The sequence below is a fragment of the Mustela lutreola genome, chromosome 3 (assembly GCF_030435805.1).
Source record: "Mustela lutreola isolate mMusLut2 chromosome 3, mMusLut2.pri, whole genome shotgun sequence".
NCBI classification, from domain to species: Eukaryota; Metazoa; Chordata; class Mammalia; order Carnivora; family Mustelidae; genus Mustela; species Mustela lutreola.
This window is the reverse complement of record NC_081292.1, coordinates 97,259,460-97,278,325: the sequence shown is the minus strand read 5'-3', so window position 1 is coordinate 97,278,325 and position 18,866 is coordinate 97,259,460. Positions and strand designations below refer to the sequence as shown.

The 18,866-nt window shown below is 43.3% G+C and overlaps 1 long non-coding RNA gene across 1 annotated transcript in view; it reads right to left on the bottom strand.

The window, feature by feature from the left end:
* Positions 1-18,866, bottom strand: part of LOC131826883 (uncharacterized) — a 198,370-nt gene that overhangs the window by 105,990 nt on the left and 73,514 nt on the right. Inside the window, exon 2 of the long non-coding RNA XR_009351794.1 lies at positions 2,954-3,071. This is a non-coding gene — a long non-coding RNA (uncharacterized LOC131826883). The remainder of the gene's footprint in view (positions 1-2,953; positions 3,072-18,866) is intronic.

Here is an 18,866-nt window from a genome sequence, read left to right as displayed (position 1 = left end):
GGCTCTGAGTAAACAGTCCAGCGGAGCCCACAGTGATGGCTGCTCAGGTGTGGGCAGGGTCTGTACCAGCCATAAGCACAGGGAGGGTCGACTGATCCATTATGAGCTGCCTGAATCCCAGCACCATCATTTAATAGCTGGTGATGCTGGCTGTATATCACTTCTCTTTACCTCAGTTTCCTCATCTGTAAAATAGGGCTTCTTGTGGTAAGACTCAGGATAGTATTGCCCATATCAGCACCATATAATGAGCAGAAAAGCAGACAGAGACAGAAGAGCGACCTGCCCTGTGGTCCCACACCCAACCCAAGGTATGCAATTTTTTGTTAGCTTTATTCCTCAAGGTACTTCTGGAACCACAGGCATTTTAACCCTTGGGAAGAGAAACAAATGTTCCCACAGCTTTTCCCACATTTGATGAAGCCCACAACTCCCAAAGACGCTGTTGAAATCAAAGGTCCCCAGGTAAGCCCAGCTCAGACACTAGGGCTAAGCAGCCAGGAGTCTGTGGGGTTCAGCAGGAGAGGAGGAGTTAATTTGCTTGTTCCAGCTCTCCAGCAAACACTTAACTGAGAATGGGAAGCAGTACCATGGAAAGTTCCAGTTTCCATGCAGCCCATGGGCTTTGAGGGAGTAAAGCTTACCTAGATTTTCATTGTTATTCTGCCATTCGTGAGTTTCTCAGTCTCTACAAGGCTCAGTTGAAAAGGTGAAAAACCTTTAAAATAAGGAGAGGCATCTTCACCGTCTCTCAGGTATTGAAAGGGTTAAAAGGTATACTTTTAGAGTGTGGGGTCCAGTGCGGGCATCATACAGAACAGAAGCTTGTTGTTTCTTGGATATAGGAGCAGAGGGAGAAGGAGGAAACACTCCATCCATCCTGGTGCCCAGCCACCACTGTCCTCCTTGTCATGTCCTCCCTGGAGCTTTGGTCCACCCAGCTCACCCCTGGTTCCCAACTATGGGCTTTCTGGGTTTCCCTTCCACATGGTCACCATATCTAATCACAGCTCTCCTCTGCTCAAACTCCTTCAGTGGTTCCCAAGTATCAGGAGATAGCACCCCAGATGCCTCATGCTGAACTGTCAGGCCTCTGGCAGTCAGACCCTGCCAAACTACCCAGCCTTTCTCTATACCCTCCCAACCTACCTTCCTAAAGCCCCCACTTCCCTAATCTTGGGCACCCCCTGCTTCCCCAAACACTCCCGTTCAGACTCATCTCATAGCTCCTTGCAAGTGTGCCTCAGGTGTCCTTGATCCTTCTCACTTTGGGCTTCCACAGCAGCCAGGCAAATACCTGCCTCCCTCATAGCACTTATCCTAAGTGCATCTTTTCATGTCTATGTCACATGCAGGTGGTGAACAGTTTCAGATTAAGTCTTAGGGTCTTAGGGTCTTATTTACCTTTCTAACCTCAGCCATAGTAGGGCTCGGCATGAAAGTGTTCAGTGGATGTTCTTAGAAGGAAGGAAGGGAGAGAGGGAGGGAGGGAAGGGGGTTGGAAGAAAAGTGGGGGAACAGAAAGGGTAGGGTGGGAGGGAAGGGACAAGGGGAGAGGGAAGGAGAAAGTTAGCCAATTAGTTAGTTAGTTTAGTTAGTTGCAAAAATGAGACCAAAGAGAGCCATTTGACCCACAGGAGCAGAATCAAACTTGACTTTCTGAGCCTACACTTGAGCAAATTAATCAGAGCCTGAGAAGCAAGTTCATGCTCAGGCCATGATGCCAAGAAATGAAATGGCTCCCATCCATCTTGTGCCTCTCTTTTGTTATCCAAATTATACCATGAAAGGCAGAAGCAGAATAATGAGGCCCTATGCATTCTTGGAGGGGGAGGGGAAGCAGGGAACAAAGGCCCCAACCCTTCAAGAAGGGGCCTTCCTCATTTTCTTGGGCAGCCCAAATTCCTTTGAAAGCAAGAAAGTTGCACAAATCTACTGTCATGGCAACCACTCCTAAGCCATCCTGGGAAGTGGCAACTTACTATAAGTGCTTCAGTGACCAGGTTTCCCCAATTTCCAGGCTGCCTGGGAATAGGAGCCCTTTGAAAGGAGTGATAGATCACATCTTTTAAGCCCCAGTTCATCCCCAGTGATGGATTGGGAACGCGCCCATCCTCACCCACCACTTGCTCTATCATAGGAAGTAATTTCCTTGTCCTGAACTCCAGTTTGAAAGCAGACTATAACTACAAGCCCGAAGAGTGGCTAAAAAAGGCTCATGCATAAACAGACAAAAGGAGACACCACCTCTCGGCTCACATTGAACACTGAACCTGTGACTATCTGTGACACCAGATGCAGGCACATCTCGGTCTTCCCCCCCTAGAGCTGACATTCATTAGATCCAATGGGCCCAGATCGAGTGTAGACATGAATCATATGACCTTGGTTGAAGGCTCCTAGGGACCAAGCACTGCAGTAAGAACCTTATGCATATTCTCACTTACTCATGGCCACAACCCTACAAAGAAAGAATTATAAATGAGTTGTGCACATCACAAAGCTTGTATGGAAGAAGTGGCTATGGGTCCACAAAATTCATTCTCCCTTTCCTCTTTAATAACAGAACTGCACCTGCCACCTGGCTGCACAGTGACACTACACACCCCAGCCTCCCTTACACTCAGGCAGGGCCCAGTAGGAGAAAAGTAGGGTCACATATAGACTGAATACCTTATAACTGGATGCTTGCCTCCACAATCCCAACCCTCTTACTATTAACCTGATCCTGGAAGGATTTAACCCAGTCCTCATCATGTGAATGAGAACAATACCTAAGGAGGTGGAGAGAAACAAAAATGGAAGGAACCTGTGTCCCTGAATTAGCATACAGAGCAGAGCTGTCTGCAGTCCTGGAACTTGGGCAGTTATGGGAGACAAAAATGAGCTCTGTCTTATTTGAGCCTTTAGCTTCTAGGTGTTACAACCAGCAAAGAGCAGAGTCCAAACTTACCAGCAAATCTGCTTAACTTCTAAGCCTATGGTTTATACTGATTATATCACTCAGCATCCAGTCATATTCACAGAGCAGGAATGTAATATGGAACACCAGTCAGGAAAGTGTTGGATACCTGCAGAATTAAGAGGAGAAGGTAAGGTTACCCAGAGGCTAGTAACCTCAAGGAGTTGTTTATACTCCTAGAGCTGGAGAAGCAAAAGAAGAAACAGTGTAGCCAGAGTCCTAATGATGATTACCAAGCTTCCCAGGCTCAGCGCCCACACTACCCCTGCTGGTGTTACTGGAACCACTCTCCCCACCACTTAGCAGTGAGGCACTCTCACTCCTGTGGACAGTGTGTAAGCCAGAACCCATAAGTGAAGTGCAACCAAGGCTCACTGGACCCTCCTCCTACTGCTGCTGGTCAGTCAGCAGGTCAACCACGATGACAGGGGTAGACAAGGAACCTCTTATAGCTGCTAGAGGCCTCAGCAGATAAAGGGGGAAAAAATATGGCTTCTCTCTTCCTCTGTCCTCCTGTCTCCTGCCAGGGCCTTCCATCAGTAGGACTGAACTGGAAGGCAGCCAAGAAGTCGTCTGGGAAATGTAGCTTGTAGGCTTCCAGTCCCAAACCCCATGGCATAGAGGAGAGCATAAAAGGATGGAGATAGGTCCAGGATCCAGAGACAAGTACCAAGTACACAGATCCACCAAAGGTCTGGTTCTGGGTTGGCAAATGTCCCAGGTTCCAGATCTCAGGTCTGATTGACTGGCCATGGTTTTCTAGGATGCTTCAGGATAAGATGTCTGTCTAGGCCTGGGCTCAGTAGGAAATAGGGCATTAGTTGGTTAACAATATCTGGGAGGTGAGAGGGAGAGTGGTAGTATATTCATCTTGTATTTATCATCTTCACTCCAGTGAGAAAAACTTCCAGTGCATGGACCATCACCTCCAAGATGAAATCTGATAAAGACCCATGTTGAATCAATGAACTAACACAAGCCTCCATCTGCTGAACAGCTCCTGAATGCCAGGCACCATGCTGCACCCTTTAAACACATTTTTCTCATTCAATCCTCACAAAGTCCCATCAAATAGACATTTGATCCCCATTTTATAATTGATGATACTGAGGTTTAGAAGGTAATGTAAATTAACTCATGAATGAAGAAATAACAGAGGTGATATTAGGCTCCAGATCTGGGTCCATGCTTGTACATGTTTTCTGCAAACATCCTATCATCAATTCCTATGGCAGCATCCCCTGTTCTGCCCTTGTCTACACTCAGGAAGACTGCGTGGCTGGGCCCTGCTCTCTCTTCCTGTCTCTAACCACAGGAATCCCCAGGTTAGGCTCAACTTGTCGAGATGATCCCTCTGACCAATCTCCCCATGTCATGCCTCACTTAACACAGATATATCCACCACCACTCAAAGCCTTCCCAGGCACTTGATGGTTGCTCCATATATTCCCATCGAGCTGGTCTCAGAGGCAACATGTACATTTGTCATTTTGAAAGTTCCCAAGGGATTCTGATAGTCTTCCCACTCTAAAAAGCCTGGGCATCGAAGGTCCTCTAGTCCTGCTTCTACCTGTAGCCTCATGACTCAGCTTTCTAGCCTAGAATGTCAGACCCACATGATCCTTTCTTTTTTTTTTTTCCCCAGTTTTCTTTTTTAATTTTTTAATTTTATAAACATATAATATATTTTTATCCCCAGGGGTACAGGTCTGTAAATCACCATGTTTACACACTTCACAGCACTCACCATAGCACATACTCTCCCCCCTCCCCCCAGCAATCCTCAGTTTGTTTTGTGAGATTAAGAGTCATTTATGGTTTGTCTCCCCCTCAATCCCATCTTGTTTCATTGATTCTTCTCCTACCCACTTAAGCCCCCATGTTGCATCACCACTTCCTCATATCAGGGAGATCATATGATAGTTGTCTTTCTCCACTTGACTTATTTCCCTAAGCATAATACGCTATAGTTACATCCACGTTGTCGCAAATGGCAATATTTCATTTCTTTTGATGGCTGCATAGTATTCCACTGTGTATATATACCACATCTTCGTTATCCATTCATGTATTGATGGACATCTAGGTTCTTTCCATAGTTTGGCCATTGTGGACATTGCTGCTACAAACATTCAGGTGCAGGTGCCCCTTCGGATCACTATGTTTGTATCTTTAGGGTAAATACCCAATAGTGCAATTGCTGGGTCATAGGGCAGTTCTATTTTCAACATTTTGAAGAACCTCCATGCTGTTTTCCAGAGTGGTTGCACCAGCTTGCATTCCCACCAACAGTGTAGAAGGGTTCCCCTTTCTGCACATCCTCGCCAGCATCTGTCATTTCTTGACTTGTTGATTTTAGCCATTCTGACTGGTGTGAGGTGGTATCTCATTGTGGTTTTGATTTGTATTTCCCTGATGCCGAGTGATATGGAGCACTTTTTCATGTGTCTGTTCGCCATCTGGATATCTTCTTTGCAGAAATGTCTGTTCATGTCCTCTGCCCATTTCTTGATTGGATTATATGTTCTTTGGGTGTTGAGTTTGCTAAGTTCCTTATAGAATTTGGACACTAGTCCTTTATCTGATATGGAATTTGCAAATATCTTCTCCCGTTCTGTCAGTTGTCTTTTGGTTTGTTAACTGTTTCCTTTGCTGTGCAAAAGCTTTTGATCTTGATGAAATCCCAATAGTTCATTTTTGCCCTTGCTTCCGTTGCCTTTGGTGAAATTCCTAGTGAGATGTTACTGCAGCTGAGGTCGAAGAGGTTGCTGTCTGTGTTCTCCTCAAGGATTTTGATGGATTCCTTTCGCACATTGAGGTCCTTCATCCATTTTGAGTCTATTCTTGTGTGTGGTGTAAGGAAATGGTCCAATTTCATTTTTCTGCATGTGGCTGTCCAATTTTCCCAGCACCATTTATTGAAGAGGCTGTTTTTTTTTCCATTGGACATTCTTTACTGCTTTGTCAAAGATTAGTTGACTGTAGACTTGCGGGTCTATTTCTGGGCTCTCTATTCTGTTCTATTGATCTATGTGTCTGTTTTTGTGCCAGTACCATGCTGTCTTGATGATGACAGCTTTGTAATAGAGCTTGAAATCCGGAATTGTGATGCCACCAACTTTGGCTTTCTTTTTCAATATCCCTTTGGCTATTCGAGGTCTTTTCTGGTTCCATATAAATTTTAGAATTATTTGTTCCATTTCTTTGAAAAAGATGGATGGTACTTTGATAGGAATTGCATTAAATGTGTAGATTGCTTTAGGTAGCATAGGTATTTTCACAATATTTATTCTTGCAATCCAGGAGCATGGAACATTTTTCCATTTCTTTGTGTCTTCCTCAATTTCTTTCATGAGTACTTTATAGTTTTCTGAGTATAGATGCTTAGCCTCTTTGGTTAGGTTTATTCCTAGGTATCTTATGGTTTGGGTTGCAATTGTAAATGGGATTGACTCCTTAATTTCTCTTTCTTCTGTCTTGTTGTTGGTGTAGAGAAATGCAACTGATTTCTGTGCATTGATTTTATATCCTGACACTTTACTGAATTCCTGTATAAGTTCTAGCAGTTTTGGAGTGGAGTCTTTTGGGTTTGCCACATATAGTATCATATCATCTGCGAAGAGTGATAATTTGACTTCTTCTTTGCTGATTTGGATGCCTTTAATTTCCTTTTGTTGTCTGATTGCTGAGGCTAGGACATCTAGTACTATGTTGAATAGCAGTGGTGATAATGGACATCCCTGCCGTGTTCCTGACCTTAGCGGAAAAGCTTTCAGTTTTTCCCCATTGAGAATGATATTTGCAGTGGGTTTTTCATAAATGGCTTTGATGATATTGAGGTATGTGCCCTCTATCCCTACACTTTGAAGAGTTTTGATCAGGAAGGGATGCTGTACTTTGTCAAATGCTTTTTCAGCATCTGTTGAGAGTATCATATGGTTCTTGTTCTTTCTTTTATTGATGTGTTGTATCACATTGACTGATTTGCGGATGTTGAACCAACCTTGCAGCCCTGGAATAAATCCCACTTGGTTGTGGTGAATAATCCTTTTAATGAACTGTTGAATCCTATTGGCTAGTATTTCGGTGAGAATTTTCGCATCTGTGTTCATCAAGGATATTGCTCTATAGCTCTCTTTTTTGATGGGATCCTTGTCTGGTCTAGGGATCAAGGTGATGCTGGCCTCATAAGACGAGTTTGGAAGTTTTCCTTCCATTTCTATTTTTTGGAACAGTTTCAGGAGAATAGGAATTAGTTCTTCTTTAAATGTTTGGTAGAATTCCCCCAGGAAGCCGTCTGGCCCTGAGCATTTGTTTGCTTGGAGATTTTTAATGATTGTTTCAATCTCCTTCCTGGTTAAGGGTCTGTTCAGGCTTTCTATTTCTTCCTGGTTCAGTTGTGGTAGTTTATATGTTTCTAGGAATGCATCCATTTCTTCCAGATTGTCAAATTTGTTGGCGTAGAGTTGCTCATAGTATGTTCTTATTATAGTTTGTACTTCTTTGGTGTTGGTTGTGATCTCTCCTCTTTCATTCATGATTTTATTTATTTGAGTCCTTCACTTTCCTTTTTGATAAGTCTGGCCAGGGGTTTATCAATTTTATTAATTTTTTCAAAGAACCAGCTCCTAGTTTCGTTGAATTGTTCTATTTTCTTATGTTGTTGTTGTTTCTATTTCATTGATTTCTGCTCTGATCTTTATGATTTCTCTTCTCCTGCTGGGCTTAGGGTTTCTTTCTTGTTCTTTCTCCAGCTCCTTTAGGTGTAGGGTTAGGTTGTGTACCTGAGACCTTTCTTGTTTCTTGAGAAAGGCTTGCACTGCTATATATTTTCCTCTCAGGACTGCCTTTGTTGTGTCCCCACAGATTTTGAACCGTTGTATCTTCATTATCATTTGTTTCCATGATTTTTTTCAATTCTTCTTTAATTTCCCGGTTGACCCATTCATTCTTTATAAGGATGCTGTTTAGTCTCCATTTATTTGGGTTCTTTCCAAACTTCCTCTTTGGTTGAGTTCTAGCTTCAGAGCATTGTGGTCTGAAAATATGCAGGGAATGATCCCAATCCTTTGATACTGCTTGAGTCCTGATTAAGGACTGAGGATGTGATCTATTCTGGAGAATGTTCCATGTGCATTAGAGAGAATGTGTATTCTGTTGCTTTGGGATGAAATGTTCTGAATAGATCTGTGATGTCCATCTGGTCCAATGTGTCATTTAAGGCCTTTATTTCCTTGCTGATCTTTTGCTTGGATGATCTGTCCATTTCAGTGAGGGGAGTGTAAAAGTCCCCTACTATTATTGTATTATTGTTGATGTGTTTCTTTGATTTTGTTATTAATTGGTTTATAAAGTTGGCTGCTCCCACGTTGGGGGCATAGATATTTAAAATTGTTAAATCTTCTTGTTGGACAGACCCTTTGAGTATGAATTAGTGTCCTTCCTCATCTCTTATTATAGTCTTTGGCTTAAAATCTAATTGATCTGATATAAGGATTGCCACTCCTGCTTTCTTCTGATGTCCATTAGCATGTCAAATCTTTTCCACCCTCTCAATTTAAATCTGAAGGTGGCTTCAGGCTTAAAATGAGTTTCCTGGAGGCAACATTGAGATGGGTTTTGTTTTTTTATCCATTCTGATACCCTGTGTCTTTTGATTGTGGCATTTAGCCCATTAACATTCAGGGTAACTATTGAGAGATATGAATTTAGTGCCATTGTATTGCCTGTAAGGTGACTGTTACTGTATATTGTCTCTGTTCATTTCTGATCTACCACTTGTAGGTTCTTTCTATGCCTAGAGGACCCCTTTCAATATTTCCTGTAGAGCCGGTTTGGTGTTTGCAAATTCTTTCAATTTTTGTTTGTCCTGGAAGCATTGTATCTCTCCTTCTATTTTCAATGATAGCCTAGCTGGATATAGTATTCTGGGCTGCATGTTTTTCTCGTTTAGTGCTCTGAATATATCTGAATATATCATGCCAGCTCTTTCTGGCCTGCCAGGTCTCTGTGGATAAGTCAGCTGCCAATCTAATATTTTTACCATTGTATGTTACAGACTTCTTTTCCTGGGCTGCTTTCAGGATTTTCTCTTTGTCACTAAGACTTGTATTTTACTATTAGGTGACGGGGTGTGGGCCGATTCTTATTGATTTTGAGGGGTGTTCTCTGAACCTCCTGAATTTTGACGATCATTCCCTTTGCCATATTGGGGAAATTCTCCCCAATAATTCTCTCCAGTATACCTTCTGCTCCCCTCTCTCTTTATTCTTCTTCTGGAATCCCAATTGTTCTAATGTTGTTTCATCTTATGGTGTCACTTATCTCTCAAATTCTCCCCTCGTGGTCCAGTAGCTATTTGTCCCTCTTTTGCTCATGTTCTTTATTCTCTGTCATTTGGTGTTCTATATTGCTAATTCTTTCTTCTGCCTCATTTATCCTAGCAGTGAGAGCCTCCATTTTTGATTGCACCTCATTAATAGCTTTTTTGATTTCAACTTGGTTAGATTTTAGTTCTTTTATTTCTCCAGAAAGGGCTTTTATATCTCTCAAGAGGGTTTCTCTAATATCTTCCATGCCTTTTTCAAGCCCGGCTAGAACCTTGAGAGTTGTCATTCTGAACTCTAGATCTGACATATTACCAATGTCTCTATTGATTAGGTCCCTAGCCTTCAGTACTGCCTCTTGTTCTTTTTTTTGTTTTGAATTTTTCCACCTTCTCATTTTGTCCAGGTAAGAGTATATGAAGGAGCAAGTAAAATGCTAAAAGGGTGGCAACAACCCCACGAAAATATGTTTTAACCAAATCAGAAGAGATCCCAAATCGTGAGGGGGGATAAAGGGGATAAGAAAGAGGTTCAGAAAGAAAGAAAGAAAAAAAAAAGAAAAAGAAAAAAGAAAAGAAAAGAGTTTAAAAAAGAAAACGAATAAAGAATAATATAAAAAAGAAAAAATATATATATTAGTTAAACTAGTTTAAAAACGTTTAAAAAAAGAAAAGGGTAAAAGTTAAAAAAAATGTAGCAGAAGAAGAGAAAAGAAATGAAAAAGAAAAAGAAATTAAATTAACTGCAAGACTAAAAAATCACAGGGAGAAAGCCATGAGTTCCGTGCTTCCATGCTTTGCTTTCTCCTTCTCTGGAATTCTGCTGCTCTCCTTGGTATTGAAACTGCACTCCTTGGTAGGTGAACTAGGTCTTGGCTGGATTTCTTGTTGATCTTCTGGGGGAGGGGCTTGGGTTAGTGATTCTCAAGTGTCTTTGCCTCAGGCGGAATGGCACCGCCCATACCAGGGGCCTGGTTGAGTAATCCGCTAGGGTTTGCTTTCAGGAGCTTTTGTTCCCTGAGCGCTTTCCATAGAATTATGGAGGACGGGAATACAAATGGCGGCCTCCTGGTCTGTCGCCCAGAGGAGCCAAGAGCTCAGGGCCCCACTTCTCAGTGTGCCCTCAGAGAACAGCGCCCAGTAGCTCTCGTCTGCCTGACCTCCGGCCGCGCTCCGAGCTCACCGCCGTGCTCTGAGCTCACCTAGCCTGCAACCGGTTCAAGGTAACCCCGAGCTGTGAGCTTACCATCGGCTCTGTCTCTGTAGCCAGCTTCCCCGTTCCAACACCCGCAAGCTCTGCGACACTCAGACACCCCGGATCCTTCTGTGACCCTGCGGGACTTGAGGCCACGCTGACCCCACATGGGCTTCGCCCCTGTTTAGCCTCTGGAAATGTCCCTCAGCGGAACAGACTTTTAAAAGTCCTGATTTTGTGCTCTGTTGCTCCGCTGCTTGCCGGGAGCCTGCCCCTCCCCCCAGGGTCTATCTTCCCGTCACTTTGGATTCACATCTCCGCCAGTCCTACCTTTCAGAAAGTGGTTGTTTTACTGTTTCTAGAATTGCTGTTTTTCTTCTCTTTGATCTGCCGATGGATTTGCAGGTGTTTGCAATCTTTAGATCAGCTATCTAGCTGATCTCCTGGTAGCTGAAGTAGTCCCAGCCTGCTACTTCTCCACCATCTTGACTCCTCTTTTTTTCCAGTTTTTTGACTTCTGTATTATATCTCTTTTTATTTAAGTTCCCTTCCAGTGTAACAGAATCCATTGTTTATGCACCACACCCAGTGCTCCATGCAATATGTGCCCTCCATAATACCCACAACCAGGCTCCCCCTACCTCCCACCCTCTGCCCCTTCAAAGCCCTCAGATTATTTTTCAGAGATTATCCACCATGACCAGGTGGGATTCATCCCTGGGTTACAAGGATGGTTCAACATTTGCAAATCAATCAATGTGATAGAAAAAATCAATAAGAGAAGAGAGAAGAACCACATGGTCCTCTCAAGATGCAGAAAAAGCATTTGACAAAATCCAGCAACCGTACCTGATAAAAATGCTTCAAAGTATAGGGATAGAGGGAACATTCTTCAACTTCATTAAATCTATCTATGAAAGACCCACAGCAAATATCATCCTATATGGGAAAAAGCTTGCAGCCTTCCCAGTGAGATCAGGAACACGACAAGGATGCCCACTCTCACCACTCTTGTTCAACATTGTATTAGAAGTCCTAGCAACAGCTAGACAACAAAGAGAAATAAAAGGTATCCAAATTGGTAATGAAGAAGTCAAACTATCTCTCTTTGCAGATGACATGATTCTTTATATGGAAAACCCAAAAGACTCTACCCCCAAACTACTAAAACTCATACAACAATTCAGTAATGTGGCAGGATACAAAGTCAATGTACAGAAACCAGTGGCTTTCTTCTATACTAACAATGAAAATACTGAAAGGGAAATTGGAGAATCGATTCCATTTACTAGAGCACCAAGAACCATAAGATACCTGGGAATAATCCTAACCTAAGAGGTAAAGGATCTGTACTCGAGGAACTACAGAACACTCATGAAAGAAATCAAAGAAGACACAAAAAGATGGAAGACTGTTCCATGCTCTTGGATTGGAAGAATAAACATTGTTAAAATGTCTATACTGCCTAGAGAAATCTATACTTTTAATGCCATTCTGATCAAAATTCCACCGGTATTTTTCAAAGAGCTAGAGCAAATAATCCTAAAATTTGTGTGGAATCAGAAGAGACCCCGAATTGCGAAGGAAATGTTGAAAAAGAAAAGCAAAACTGGAAGCATCACATTACCTGATTTCAAGCTCTACTACAAAGCTGTGATCACCAAAACAGCATGCTACTGGCATAAAAACAGATACATAGACCAGTGGAACAGAGTAGAGAGCCCAGATATGGACCTTCAACTCTATGGTCAAATAATCTTCGACCCACATGATCCTTGACAACCTATTTCTGCCTCCCAATGCACATTGCTTCTCTCTGGGTCCTTTACCCTCCTCACTCCTTTCCCTCCTCTGGCCCCTTCTTCCTCAAGTCTTGTCCTGCCAGCCCCTCTGTGGGACCAGCAGTCCTACTCAATACTCTCAAGGTCCACTGCCACTCCTTCCTGTAGCAATTTCCTGATTGTCTCCCTTCACCCCAGCATGCCATGAGCTCTTCAGACAGAGATCAGAGCTTGCAGGTCTGTGTTCTCAGGACCAAGTACAGCATCTGCCACCAAGATAAGCTTAAAAAATGTGGGAGGAGCTGACTCTCCTTCCAACTACCCAGATTCTGCTATTCCCACCTCAAAGTAGCACAGGTTTTTCAAAGCTGCCTGAGGAGGACTCTCACTTCAAGTAAAGCCCACCTAGATGGCATGAGACAGAGAAGTCATGAGCATCATTCTGAGACTGAAAGAAGCCTGGGCTTGAATTCCCAGCTTTGCCATTCATTTGCTGTGTGTCCCAGGGCAAACCTCTGCTATTCTCTGAGCCTTACCAAGGAATGGAGCACATTATGCTCAAGGGCACAGGAAAAGTAGTAAGAATTGAACATGGTAGCCAATATAAAGTACCAGGCACTCAGAGACCTTATGTAAATGGAAGACTTTTCACAAGCTGTGGCTCTGACCCTAAAGATCACCTGATTCCCTTCCTTGTTTCTCCTCCTTCCCCTTTCTGACTCCTTGGCATTTTCCCAAAGTGACACATGACTCATAGGGATTCTGTGCATGAGATGGAGCAGAACCTGTAGGCCCTGTGAGCAGATGAAAAGAACATGGAAGAGGAGGGCCCAGAGCTGCCTTCTGATGTGACAGCTCAAGCAGGAAGAGATCCCATTTCTCTTGAATCTTTGCCCCATGCCATTTACCAAGGACTTTTCAAGTCCAGGGGTGACTCGGTGCTAGCCTTTACAAACCTTAGTAAACCCCATAAAGCAGATACAGAGAAGAGAGGCTTTCTCTGTCCCCAGAATGTCTTGGGAAATTGTCACCACTTCACACAGGCACGAGTGCTTTCCACATAGCTGGACATATGGCAAGATGCAGACAAGCCTCAGGCTTCCTGTCACTGTTGGGCATTTAGATCCTGGGGAATAGTGGACTTTGTGTGATGACACAACTGCATTTACCCACCAGGACAGTGAAAGAGAACTCAATGGCACTAGATACAGCTGAGACATTCTGGCCAGACCATCCATTGTTCAGCGGGGAGAGCAGGTCTGGAGACCTCCTGGCTCTGACATGGTGCCGGGACCAGGAAAGCTCTTCTTCAGGCCTAGCCTTTTGTCCCAGTCCCAGGTATACCTGTCTACCCAGCTGGCATGGGGAACAGCTTTGCCTGTGGCATAGACTCTGTCCTTAGCCAAACTCTGCCCAGGCTCATCTGACCTTTTCAACGAGGCCTACTTCCGTGATCCTCTCTGCACTGTCCAGTTTTAGCAAGGATCCTGCTAGGTCAGCTTAAGCAGAATCCCCTCCCTTAGTACCTGACCACCCTCAATACCTAATCAGGTTTCTTATCCCCCACAGTCCCCTGGTGAGATCCAATAACCCTGGCCTGCTTTCAGCAAGAGTCCTCTTGGGTTGGTTTAGCCAGAACAATCCCAACCCCCACCTCAGTGCTACTTCTTAGTAATTTCCCAACCACTGCCTCCCACTCTGCTTCTTGGCTATACATTCCCACTTGCCCAGACTGTAGTCAGGGCTGAGTCCAATGTCTGTCTCCAATGCAACACTCCATGGTAGTGGTCCCTACACCCATCATCTAACCCCCACCCTCCCTTTAATGAAGTCTGCCATACTGTCCTCAGTAAGTGTAACAGATTTCCTTTTTCCTTTAACAGTTGCACAGGGCAGGAGAATAGGGCCATGGTTTAAGGCAATTACCACTCTTGCTGTATGACCCAGGCCCTGACAAAGCACTCTAGATGCAGTACACCATGTATATGTCTGCAGAGACCACAGGAGAGAGGGGCAATCATTACCAGGCCCTGAAATGTTTGTAACATGCCCAACGTGCCCCACAAGGACATGGCAGATCTGACATTCGAGCAGTTGTCTAAAATGATGCATTCCAGGGATCCTGTTATGAGCTGCCAGGCCTAGCTCATGAACTATCCATCATTCTATACACAAGATCCAATATTTTTGTTATTGTATTATTTGCTAAACCATTTCCAAAGCTTAGCAATAGAGCACTTTGAATTGCCTCAGACCTACCAATGATGGAGCTGCCTTTCTCAGACCTCTAGGCTCGGGCCATGGCCCTTGTCTCCTGTCAAATTACGATTACTGGTTTTTATTTACCCAGCCATTTGGAAATGCCTATCACAGCTGTAGATTTTGAAGGAGTTGCTATTTTCCCATTATAACCAAAATTCTCACTAAACAGGAAATGAAATTGTTTTTGTCTCCTACTGCATCTGTAACAAAATACCATAAACTCGGTGGCTTCAAACAGCATGAGTTTATCATCTTATAGTTACAGAGACCAGAAACTTGAAATGAGTCCCACTGGGCTGAAGTCAAGGTGTTGCCAAGATTGTGTTCCTTTCTGGAAGCTGTAGGATAGGGTCTGTGTCCTTGCCCCTTCCACTTCTTGAGCCTGCCCACATTCCCTGGTCCACAGTCCCCCTTCTATCTTCAAAGCCAACAGAGGTGGGTGAACTCTTCCTCACACTACATCTGTCTGACTCTTATTTTCTGTCTCCCTATCCCACTGTGAGTTGACTAAACCCAATAGTCCCTAAAAGCCTTCCCAGAACAAGCATTTTTTTAAAAAAGATTTTATTTATTTGACAGAGAGAGACCACAAGTAGGCAGAGAGGCAGGCAGATAGAGAGGAAGGGAAGCAGTCTCCCCACTGAGCAGAGAGCTCAGAGAGCTCCCTCTCCAACTGTGAGAACCTGGTGAACCCTTGAGCCCACCTGGATAATCCAGGAATCTCCCTAATTTAAAGACAGCTGATTAGCAGACTTCCTTCCCCCTTGTCATTAACATGACCCATTCACAGCTCAGAAGATTAGGATGTGGCCATCTGTGGGTACCATTGTTCAGCTTACCACAGAAATGAATAAAAATGCTTGGTCTGGGGGCGCCTGGGTGGCTCAGTGAGTTAAGCCACTGCCTTTGGCTTGGGTCATGATCTCAGGGTCCTGGGATTGAGTCCTGTGTTGGGCTCTCTGCTCAGCGGGGAGCCTGCTTCCCTTCCTCTCTCTCTGCCTGCCTCTCTGCCTACTTGTGATCTCTCTCTGTCAAATAAATAAATATAATCTTTTTTTAAAAATGCTTGGTCTGGGAAGGCTTTTAGGGACTATTGGGTTTAGTCAACTCACAAACCCCAAAACTCCCTCCCCAACATTCCCAGTGAGTGTTCATGAAACCTCTGCTTGAACACATCCATAGACAGCACACTCACTACCAAAAGCCAACTCTACAGCCCTCTGGGTGCTCCTGAACACAATCCAGACCCCTGAAACCAGATCCAAGCTCTGAACTTTGCAAGGATGCAGGTGCATGTGCATGTGTCACTCCTCATCTGCTCTCTGCAGGTACACACAGTAGAGTCCAGCCTTCCCACCTACCACAATTCCCGGCATCCCTCTGGAGCACTGCACCCATAAGCAATGTCCCTTCTTAAACATGGCAGCCAGAGTAAACAAAAAAGTATAGATGTTATTGATCTCCAACTATGTCCTATGTGAAACCTCCAAGTGACACATATTTGAGTTTATTAGATGGACACCATTATACCTTTGATGCAGATGGAGAGACTGAGATGTAGAAAGGTGAAGTCACTCACCCACAGTCACTCAGCTAGGTGACTGAGCTGGGGATGCATCTAGATTTGCTGACCAAGGAAACCGTCTGTTCACTCTGCCACATTGCCCCTGCTTGCTGCTAGAAAGAGCACTGGAAAATGAGGCTGGAGACATGGGTTTCATTCCCAGTGATCAAATTTGTAGCCTCGTGATGTGAATTCCAATTTCTTTATTTTGAATGGGGCTGCCTATAATGTGCCAGGGCTGGTGGAAGATCAGATAGACCAGCAGTGAGAGAGCTTGGGGACATGTAAGCGGCCCCAGGAGGAAGACAGGCCCTCCTCACCATGCTTGTGCTGCATAGTAGGCTCCATTTACATGAGTTCTCTGCAACCCCATCCCTGATAATTCCAGAGCTGTCAAGCTAGTATTTGTCCATCCAGCACCTAGAAGGTCCAGAAGAATACTTGTCACAGGAAGGTGTTCAGAGTCTAGAAATCCAGTCCAACCAAGTCTCCAAAATGCTTGGCCTTCTAACGTCCTATTTCTATCTGTTGAACATGACTCATGCTCGTCACTGTGGAGGCATCAGAAACCCTGTGGTGATGGAGGCCAGTACTTCATCCAAGGAGAGAGACAGATGTGTGAGCCTCTTCCAACAGAGTACTGATCACCAGGAAATCCAGGAGCAGAAAGGAGACCACTTCATCCCCACTGGGCCCACCAGGATGCAGAGAAGAAATTTCTGAGTCAGCTGAGAAGGATCAGAAGGTGGTCTTTCATCTGGAAGAATGACAGCAGACATGTACTCCAAAGAGCAGAAACAGTCTGCTGATGAGCTCTGCCTGCCTGAGGCCCAGGCAAAGGAGGAATACAGGCATGAGAAAGAGATTTTGCTTTTGATGAAGAAGATTTGCCATCAAAAAGCCTTCTTCTCAGGGCCACCATTTATGTAAGTGTTTTGGCTATTATTTATTCCTACAGATGTTGCATTTTATTGCAAATCTCAGAATACTTTTGTCTCCATAATAAACTTACCTAAAAAATATGTCTCAAAATAGAATTTCCTTTTGTCCCAAGCCAAGTAAAATAAATCATTTCATCAACAGCTCAATGTACCTCTTCTCCGCAGTGTCTTTAGAAAGCTCTCTGGGTTCAGGCTTGCGTTCTTGGTGAGCTGATGCTATCACTGCAGTCTTTTCTTCTGACACTCTGCATCAGTGGAACTAAGTCTGGGAGGTGACACTATGACCCTATGCAGGGTAGGGAAGAGCTGGACAAGGACAGGAAAGACACTGGTGTGGGGGGCTCTGCCTTTCCTTCACATCTAGGCACTGTGAGCAAGACCTCATCAAAGCCTTTAAAAGAGAATTTTGAAAGAAAAAAAAAAGATAACTAACACACACCAGTATCAGAAGGGTGTTCTAATCCCTGACCCCTCTCCCACAAGGAATAAAAACTAGGTGTCCTGTCCACCACTGCAAAGAGCCAGGGAGAGTCTACCTTGAGAGGGGAAAGCAATGGAAGTTTAGGGAAAATTCAACTACACTTCTACAAACCAGCAGAAAACTACTGGAAATTTATATGTGTGTGTGTGTGTGTGTGTGTGTGTGTGTGCGTGCGCGCATGTATACACACACACACACACACATATATATATACACTTTAAAGATTTTATTTATTTATTTGACAGAGAGAGAGGGAAAGCAGGGGGAGTGGGAAAGAAAGAAGCAGACTCCCTGCCAAGCAAGGAGCCCAATGCAGAGCTAGATCCCAGGACCCTGGGATCATGACCTCAGCCAAAGTCAGACACTTAAGGACTGAGCCATCCAGGTGCCCCTAAAAATATATTTTAAAAAATCATTTATTGCAGCATTAAAAACATCACATACTTAGGGATAAATCTAACAAAATATGTGAAAAATTGTATGCAAAAAAAAATTCCCAAATTGATAAAAGAAATTAAATAAGACCTAAAACTAGAGAAATGTAACATGTGGACTGGAAGACTCAACATTGTTTAAGATGGCAGTTCTCCCCAGATTGATCCATATTCAAGACAAACTCATTAAGAACCTCTAAAATTAGCAAGCTCATTCTAAAATTTTTATTTAAAAGCAAAAGATCTTAGAATAACCACAACAGTTTAAAAAAAGAGAGATAGAAAAAATTTGTAAGAATCTTACACCTGACCCAAATACTTACTATAAAGTTACACTAGTCAATGCCATGTGGTCTTGTCATAAGAATAGACAACAGAGACCACTACAATAGGACTGGGAGTTCAAAAATAGGTCTGCACATATATGATCTGCAACCAGCATGCAAGTAATTCAATAGGGAAAGGACAGTCTTTCCAACAAATGATACTGGAACAACTGGATATCCTCATTTTAAAAATGCATTATGACTCTTGTACCATATGCACACATAAAAACAATTTGAAATGAAGCATAAAACAAAATATAAAACCAAAAGCTAAAACTCATAAAGAGAAAACAGGAGAAATATATGTGGGTCCTTGGATTAGGTAAAAATTACTAAAATAAGACTTAAAAATTCTATCCCATAAATAAAAAAATTGATCAGTTAGACTTTCTCAAAATCAAAATCTGGTTTTGAAAGACACCACTTTAAAAAATGAAAAGTCAGGCCATATACTTGGAGAAAACATTTTCAAAAGACATATCTGATAAAGAACCTTTTCAGAATGCATAAAGAATATTTACAACCCCATAATAAGACCAACAATACAATTTTTAAAGATGGGCAAAATATTTTAACAGGCACTTCACCAAAAAGA